The sequence below is a fragment of the Hylobates moloch genome, unplaced genomic scaffold, assembly GCF_009828535.3.
Source record: "Hylobates moloch isolate HMO894 unplaced genomic scaffold, HMol_V3 SCAFFOLD_15, whole genome shotgun sequence".
Lineage (NCBI taxonomy): Eukaryota > Metazoa > Chordata > Mammalia > Primates > Hylobatidae > Hylobates > Hylobates moloch.
In genome coordinates, this window is record NW_026652290.1 from 86,436,193 (window position 1) to 86,445,525 (window position 9,333).

Below are 9,333 nucleotides of genomic sequence, written 5' to 3' on the forward strand. Positions count from 1 at the left end.
CACACAAGCCCTTTGGCAATGCTGTGTTAGCAAGGATGTCTTAGAATCTTTTCTGTGAGCAGGAAGACCACTTTTTTTTTTTCTCAACCTCCAGTTCTCAGTGTTCTGCCAAGCACATGCTGTTACAGAAAGAAATAAATGCATTTGTGTGCCCAATGCTAAATATCTCTAGGGAAGGTCTTGTTACTCCATTTGGTAGAAAATGAATGTACCATGATGTCTTCCTAAAATGTAAAGAGGCCTGGGCTCAGTGGCGCACGCCTGTAATCCCAGCACTTTGGGAGGCCGAGGCGGGTGGATCACCTGAGGTCAGGAGTTTGAGACTAGGTTGACCAATATGGTGAAACCCCGTCTCTACTAAAAAAAAATAAATAAATAAAAATTAAAAAAAAAAACTAGCCAGGAGTGGTGGCATGTGCCTGTAGTCCCAGCTACTCGGGAGGCTGAGACAGGAGAGTTGCTTGAACCTGGGAGGCAGAAGTTGTGGTGAGCTGACATTGCGCCACTGCCTCCAGCCTGGGTGACAGAGAGAGACTCTGTCTCAAAAAAAAAAAAAAAAAGTAAGGAGTACACTTCTCGATTTCATTTTCCTTTGAAGGGTTTAACTAACATATTGTGACAAATAGGATTACCTTGTGCTTGAATCAACTGTCAGGAACAAACCTTGATTTTTCTCACCCTAATATCCCATTTTTATCCCACAGTGAAACTCTAAAGGAATATCTGTGCACTTAAAAAAAAAAAAAACCTAAATCTAGAGGCAATTCTCCATCTGCAGGGAAGTCAGAAGCAAGGTAGTAATCTAGAAAATGAAGCACTGTCAAATTTCAGGAGGTATTTATTTTTATTTTGGGGTAAGGGCCTGAGGATGAGATTATAAGGTAAAGGGAGAAGGGATTATGGCATTTATGTAAAAGGAGAATTACTGGCTGGGCGCTGTGGCTCGTGCCTGTAATCCCAGCACTTTGGGAGGCCGAGGCAGGCAGATCACAAGGTCAGGAGATCGAGACCATCCTGGCTAACACAGTGAAACCCCATCTCTACTAAAAATACAAAAAATTAGCCGGGTGTGGTGGTGGGCACCTGTAGTCCCAGCTACTCGGGAGGCTGAGGCAGGAGAATGGCGTGAACCCAGGAAGCACAGCTTCCAGTGAGCCGAGATCACGCCACTGCATTCCAGCCTGGGCGACAGAGGGAGACTCTGTCTAAAAAAAAAAAAAAAAAAGGAGAATTACTTGAAGTAGATAGCATTTCCTCTAACTAGAAGGGGAGGTGTCAGGGTGGCCCGGTGAAGAATAAGTTTTGTGTGTGTGTGTGTGTTTTGTTTGTTTATTTGTTTTTTGAGAGGGAATCTCACTCTGTTGCCCAGGCTGGAGTGCAGTGGCACGATCTTGGCTCACCGCAACCTCTGCCTCCGGGGTTCAAGTGATTCTCCTGCCTCAGCCTCCCGAGTAGCTGGGATTATAGGCACCCACTACCACGCCTGGCTAATTTTTGTATTTTTAGTAGAGACAGGGTTTCACCATATTGGTCAGGCTGGTCTCGAACTCCTGATCTCAGGTGATCCACCCGCCTCGGCCTCCCAAAGTGTTGGGATTACAGGCGTGAGCCATTGTGCCCAGCCAAGGTCTGTCTCTTATCAAATAGAGGTAAATCCCCAAAACTGAGTGCTTGTGGAGCCAGGCATGAGGAAATCTGAGCTCTTGGACGCTGCCACCACCTCCTCATTCAACACAGAAACGGCAGGGTGTGTTGTTCCTGGAAGGGATCAGACTCTGCTTTCATAAAATCACTCCAGGCCGGGCGCAATGGCTCATGCCTGTAATCGCAGCACTTTGGGAGGCCAAGGCAGGAGGATCACTTGAGCCCAGGAGTTTGAGACCAGCCTGGGCAACATATTGAGACCTCATCTCTGCTAAAAGTAAAAAAAATTAGGCTGGGCACGGTGGCTCATGCCTGTAAGCCCAGCACTTTGGGAGGCTGGTGTGGGCGGATCGTGAAGTCAGGAGTTCAAGACCAGCCTGACCAACATGGTAAAACCCTGTCTGTACTAAAAATACAAAAATTAGCCGGGCATGGTGGCAGGCACCTGTAATCCCAGCTACTTGGGAGGCTGAGGCAGGAGAATCGCATGAAACCAGAATGCGGAGGTTGCAGCGAGCCAAGATCACGCCATTGCACTCCAGCCTGGGCAACAAGAGAGAAACTCCGTCTCAAAAAAAAATTAGCTGGGTGTAGTAGTGGGCTCCTCTGGTCCCAACTACTTGGGAGGCTGAGGCTGGAGAACTGCTTGAGCCTGGGAGGTTGAAGTTGTAGTGAGCCATGATCACACCACTGCACTCCAGCTGAGGTGACAGAGCAAGACCCTGTCTCAAAAAATAAAATAAAAATAAAAACAACACAAAGTTTTAAGCTATTGACAAGCTGTTATGCAGAGAAAATTCTCTGAGTTGTAATAACAAAACTGAGTCACAGTTGGTCTATAAAAAGACCTGGAAAAGATTCTCTCCAGTCACGTTGGTCCATTACCACACTCCTGTTCTCTTTGTCATTTCTCTGAACTCCAACATTGTTTATTGTCAGTTCTTCTTAATGGGCACTCAGTAGCCACTGTCTCAGATCATTCCTTATCTTTCCATGAGTATATTTTTGTTATTGTTGCTTACTCAACTATTGGCTTCCTGACTCAATAGTTTGACTTACGTATATATAGATATATATATATATATATTTTTTTAAGAGTCTCACTCTGTTGCCCTGGCTGGAGTGCAGTGGCACGATCTTGGTTCACTGTAACCTCCACCTCCCAGGTTCAAGCGATTCTCCTACCTCAGCCACTCAAGTAGCTGGGACTACAGGCATGTGCCACCATGCCCAGCTAATTTTTGTATTTTTAGTAGAGATGGGGTTTCACCATGTTGGCCAGGCTGGTTTCAAACTCCTGACCTCAGGTGATCCACCCACCTTGGCCTCCCAAAGTGCTGGAATTACAGGCATGAGCCACCATGCTTGGCCAGACTTACATATTTTTAATTAATTAATTATTTTGGGGGGATGGAGTCTTGATCTGTCACCCAGACTGGAGTGCAATGGCGCGATCTCCACTCACTGCAACCTCCGCCTCCTGGGTTCAAGCAGTTCTCCTGCCTCAGCCTCCCAAGTAGCTGGGATTACAGGCACGTGCCACCACTCCTGGCTAATTTTTTATATTTTTAGTAGAGATGAGTTTCACCGTGTTGGCCAGGTTGGTCTCGAACTCCTGACCTCGTGATCCGCCTGCCTCGGCCTCCCAAAGTGCTGGGATTACAGATGTGAGCCCCCGCACCTGGCCCCATTTTTAATTTATTTTAATTACTTAATTTATTTTTTGAGACAGGGTCTTGCTCCATAACCCAGGCTGGTGTGCAGTGGCACAAACATGGCTCACTGCATCCTCAACTTCCTGGGCTCAAGTAAGCCTCCTGCCTCAGCCTCCCAAGTAGCTGGGACCATGGGTATGTGCCACCACACCGGGCTAATTTTTAAATTTTTTTTAGAGATGCGGTCTTGCTATGTTGCCCAGGCTAGTTACAAACTCCTGACCTCAAGCATTCCTCCTGATTCAGCCTCCCAAAATGCTGAGATTACAGGCACAAGCCACCACATCCAGCCCAACTTACGTATTTTTGCAAATCAAACTCACTATACTTGATTTCAGATAAAAACTACCTGTACATGTTGGGCTTGGTGGCTCATGCCTGCAATCCCAGCACTTTGGAGGGCCAAGGCGGGTGAATGATTTGAGGTCAGGAGTTTGAGACCAGCCTGGCCAACATGGTGAAACCCCATCTCTACTAAAAATTCAAAAATGAGCCAAGCATGGTGGCGCACGCCTGTAATCCCAGCTACTTGGGAGGCTGAGGCAGGAGAATCACTTGAGCCTGGGAGGCGGAAGTTTTGGTGAGTCAAATGTGCACCATTGCACTCTAGTCTGGGTGACACAATGAGACCCTGTCTCAAAAACAATGACAGCGAAAAAAAAAACTACCTGTACTGGAAGCCAGGAATCTGAGAGAATCTCATCAAGTTTACAAGAGGTAGAATTATTCACAGCTCAATTTTTTTTAATTTTTTTTGAGACAGAGTCTTTCTCTGTCACTCAGGCTGGAGTGCAGTGACACAATCTGGGCTCACTGTAACCTCTGCCTCCCAGGTTCAAGCTATTCTCCTGCCTCAGTCTCCCAAGTAGCTGGGACTACAGGTGTGCGCCAGCATGCCCGGCCAATTTTTGTATTTTTGGTAGAGATGAGTTTTGCCATGTTGGCCAGGCTAGTCTCAAACTCCTGACCTCAAGTGACCCGCCTGCCTTGGCCTCCCAAAGTGCTGGGATTACAGCTGTGAGCCACTGCATCTTCATAGTTTAATTCAACTCAATTTCATCAATGATTTTGGAGCAGCTGCTGGGGAAGGCATTATGGGGGGCATGTGAGAAGTTATTTAGGAAGATGGATTAAATTTGACTGCATGCTTTGTTGCATGTGAGAAGTTATTTAGGAAAATGGATTAAATTTGACTGTATGGCATGTTGCTCATTCATCAAATACTCAATGAGTATGTGCTAGACACTAAGTAGTGGTTATACACTGATAAGTAAAAGTTGGTCTTTGCCTTCAAGGAGCTTACAGTCAAATGTGATACAGTCCTCATCTCCATCCCCCATAAAAGTGAAAATAAAAGCTTCACACTTCATTAACAGCCAATGCTGGATGAAACCTGCCTCAGGATATGTGTAATTTCAGGGTTGCTCAAAGATGACTAGCCCTGTTAGGATTATTTTAGAATTTCCTAGCACCAAGCACCAAGTAAGTATCACATAGCAGATGTTCAATAAATAATTATTGGATGAATCCTGATACATTCATATATATAAGCAATGTTGTAGTGGAGAATTGGCTTTGGTATCAGAAGACCTGGGTTAAAGAGGCACCAGTACTTCCTGGCTGGACAATTTGTTCAGCTACTGAGAACCTCAGTTTCCTCATCTGTAAAAGAGGAATAATGTCACATGGTTGGCCTATTCAATTATTATTAATTGACTGGTAGTAAAATGTACTGGACACCATGCTAAAAACTTATTGTGCACCATGATAAGCACCCCTATGAGTCAGGCACTATTATCTGATACGGAAACTGAGACTTAGAGAGGTCAAATTCACAGAGTTCAAGGTCACAAGGTTGGTAAGTCAGGAAACCAAGATTTGATTCTGGGCAGCATGACTGCAAAGATGGGAATATTTCACCACTTCTTCATATGCTGCCTGGTATTATATAGGTCATCTGAGAACATGGATTCCAAAATATTGTATATTTTAACACATTACAACAATGTAAAATGTTCATCTTCTAATTTTATAGTAATTACAAGTTTTAAAAAGTTGTTTTCTTAAATTAGGTCATGTTGGGCTCATGAGGGCATTGCATTCACTTACTGTAAGTAAAGAAGGCCCCAGGAAGAAAGGCTAGTCCTTTGTACCCATAGATCCTAGAAACAAAGCACTCAGCTGGGCGTGGTGGCTCACGCCTGTAATCCCAGTACTTTGGGAGGCTGAAGAATGTGGATCACTTGTCAGGAGTTCAAGACCAGCCTGGCCAACATGGTGAAACCCTGCCTTTACTAAAAACACAAAAATTAGGGCCAGGAGCTGTGGCTCACGCCTGTAATCCCAGCACTTTGGGAGGCCGAGCGGGCAGATCACCTGAGGTCAGGAGATCGAGACCATCCTGACCAACATGGTGAAACCCCAGCTCTACTAAACATACAAAAATTAGCTGGACATGGTGGCGCATGCCTGTAATCCTAGCTACTCGGGAGGCTGGTCTTGAACTCCTGACTGCAAGTGATCCTCCCATCTTGGCCTCCCAAAGTGCTGGGATTACAAGTGTGAGCCACCGCGCCTAGCCAGCCTCTTTCTTTAAGGACACATTCTGAAAGTTCCATACATCACTTCCCCTCACATTCCATTGGCCAGAACTTATATTCAAATAATCATATCAAACTGCAGGGTAGGTTTGGAAATGTATAGTCATTAAATAGGCATTCTGTTAATGTAGCAAAAAGGAGAAGACATTGTGGGAATAACTAGAACTCTGCCACATTCTTTATTAATAGTTGATGGTATTTAAATATATACTTTCCTGGGACCTTGGGGGGTTGGCAGTGCATCCTCTTTCCTCCCATCCTTCATATACACTGAGAATCTGAGCCTGTGTCTTGGGTGCGTACTGGTCGCTAGGTGTTTATGAGCACACACCTGCGGTGTCAGATACACTTCAGGCATGACCCAAGGTGAGGAAACAGAGGAGTCAGATGATTTCCTGGGATCTAGAAGAACACAGCAATTTTACTCTAGACAATGGTGCACTTATGAGTGTGGAGCTGGGGACCCTGAGGACTGCAGTGGGAGGGTCCGAAAGAGCTCTAGACAGAGACGTTCATTATGCCCAGAGGGTGGTGGTACAGAGTAAGAACATTTTGGTGGCAATGGGCTTGTCAACAGAAGAGCTCAAGCCATGCAGGGTTTTCCCCCAACCCTCGCAGAGCTGGCTCCCATGAAAGACATGGAGAACTCCAAGTCATAGGAGACTGAGAGTTGGAAGGAGAGGTTTCCAGGAGTCAACATGACCCAGTGTAGTTACAGTAAGGAATTTCCTTGGACCAATGACTGGCAGCTACCTGGGGCACTATCCCAAGTCGTATCCCGATGAGGTCCCCAGGGATGGCTTTGCAGCTGGTAGGAGTGTCCACTAATTAATGGGAGAGCTCTGCAGTGTATCCCTTTAGTCCCAGGATAGCCTCTCTATGGATGACTTCAGCCTCTGCTCAAAGTAGAAGCTTGGCCAGCAAATTCCACTTGGAGTTCTACAGCTCTTTGAGCCTCAGTCATGTCCCTTGATTTTGTGCCATCTCTTACCAAATTCTTCCTTGCAGGTGGGGGAGACACTCATTGACCAGATTGACTTTGTTCTGAATGGGGTCCTAGCAGAGGAAGTTCCCGTTAAGAAATGCCACATTTTTGAAAAAAACAAAAACAAACTGAGAATGAAGCCCTTTTGAATGGTTTCAAGTATGCCAGTGTGTGCACCAAGACGAGTGGTGCTGTGGTTTGAATGTATCCCCTCTAAAATTCATGTTGAAACTTAATCCCCACTGTAGTAGTATTAAGAAGTGAGGTTTTTTGGGAAGTGATGACGTCATGAAGGTTCTGCCCTCATGAATGGATTAGCGGCTTCTAAGAGGCAGGAGAGGGCTGGGCGCGGTGGCTCACGCCTGTAATCCCAGCACTTTGGGAGGCTGAGGCGGGTGGATCACGAGGTCAGGAGATCGAGACCATCCTGACTAACACGGTGAAACCCCGTCTCCACTAAAAATACAAAAAATTCTCTGGGCGTGGTGGCGGGCACCTGTAGTCCCAGCTACTCAGGAGGCTGAGGCAGGAGAATGGCGTGAGCCCGGGAGGCGGAGCTTGAAGCGAGCCGAGATTGCGCTACTGCACTGCAGCCTGGGCGACAGAGCGAGACTCCGTCTCAAAAAAAAAAAAAAAAAAAAAGAGGCTGGAGAGAACTAGTTTAGGTGCTTTTGCCCTTCCTTCCCTCCACTGCGTGAGGACACAGCCTTCAAGGCACCATCTTAGAAGGAGAGACCTGGCCCTAACCAGGCACCAAGCCCTCCGGCACCTTCATCTTTGACTTCCCAGCCTCCAGGACTATGAGAAATCAATTTCTGCTGTTGATAAATTATCCAGTCTCAGTTTTGTTACAGCAGCACAAATGGACTAAGATAGGTGGCATTGATTGACGCAACTGTGTGGCTTCTCCAGAAGGAGAGAGAGAGAAGAAGGAGGGGAGATGGCGTTTAACCACACACACTGGGACAGAAGCATGGCTGTGACCTCAGGGGCAAGAGGGAAGTCTTTTCAGCAGAGCCTTTGCCTGGGCTCCTGGGGCATGTGCAAGTGGAAATGGCTGAGTGAGTTTATTTCAGCAACTGTAGGGCCCTAGGAAAAGCTGAACTACTGATGAAAAGCCGAGAGGAACTAGAGCAAAGAATCTAGCCAGATAGGACGGCTCTGGCAGACCCCATGTGGCCAGGCTTACAAGACAGGGTCCCTCCACAGTCAGGGCCGGCAGTGAGTCCATTAGATGGCCAGCAAGTGTGTTCCGCCCTGTTCTAGAGCAGAGGCCCTGTGCTCCGTGGTCTGTTGGAACAGCCCACCGGGTGCAGTGTGGACTGTAGTCAGAAGGTCAGAGGCCCGCAGGCTAATCCAGCCCTGCCTTGGGCAGGCTTGAACAGAGAAATGTAAGCCTCGCTTCTGCATCTCTTCAAAAGGCTAACATTGAATCTAGGTCAGAAAATTGCAGTGGAATTGGCAGTTTCTTCTGAGCTTAACCGCATGCTATAAAGATAGTGTGGTTATACAAGGGCCAGGTGAGGTCAGGAGAGGGCAAATGTGACAAGCTCCTGTGCAGTGTTTTTTTCTGACACCAGCTCTGATACCCAACCACACCAACCAATTCTATGACACCAATTGGGTGTCCCATAATTCAATTTTGACATGGCCTATCTGGAATTAGCGTCAGATCCCACAAGTTAAAGGGCTCAGTCTCACAAGACTGCCCCTGTCTTCAGACACCAGCTGCAAATGTGAGGGTTTCCATGACCTCCTTTCAGGTTTGCTAATTCACTAGGATGACTCACAGAACTCAGAAAAATACCTTACGTGTGCTCACCGGTTTCTTATAAAGGCTAAAACTCAGGGGAAGCCAAATGAAAAAGATGCACAGGGCAAGATATGGGGGTGGGGTGGCGCAGAGCTTCCGTGCCCTCTCTTGCACCCTACCTTTCCAGCACATCAATATGTTTATCAACCCAGAAACTCACCAAACCCATTGGTTAGGGGTTTTTGTGGAGGTTTCATTACATAGGCAAGATTAATCAAGTCTTTGTGTTTGATAATGAAACTCAATCTTAAATCCCTCCCCACCCGCTAGGGAAGTGGGGCTGACAGTTCTAATCCTCAAATCTCTTGGTTGGTTTTTCTGGCAACCAGCTCCCATCCTGAAGCTATCTAGGGCCCCCCAATCTTGAGTCATCTCATTAGCATATAAAGATCCCCTTATAACTCAGGAGATTCCAAGGGACAAGACTATATATACATATATTAGAGATAGTGTCTTGCTGTGTTGCTCAGGCTGGAGTGCAGTAACACCGTCACAGCTCACTGTAGCCTCGACCTCCCGGGTTCAAGCGATCCTCTTACCTTAGCCTCCCAAGTAGTTGAGACTACAGATTCGTGC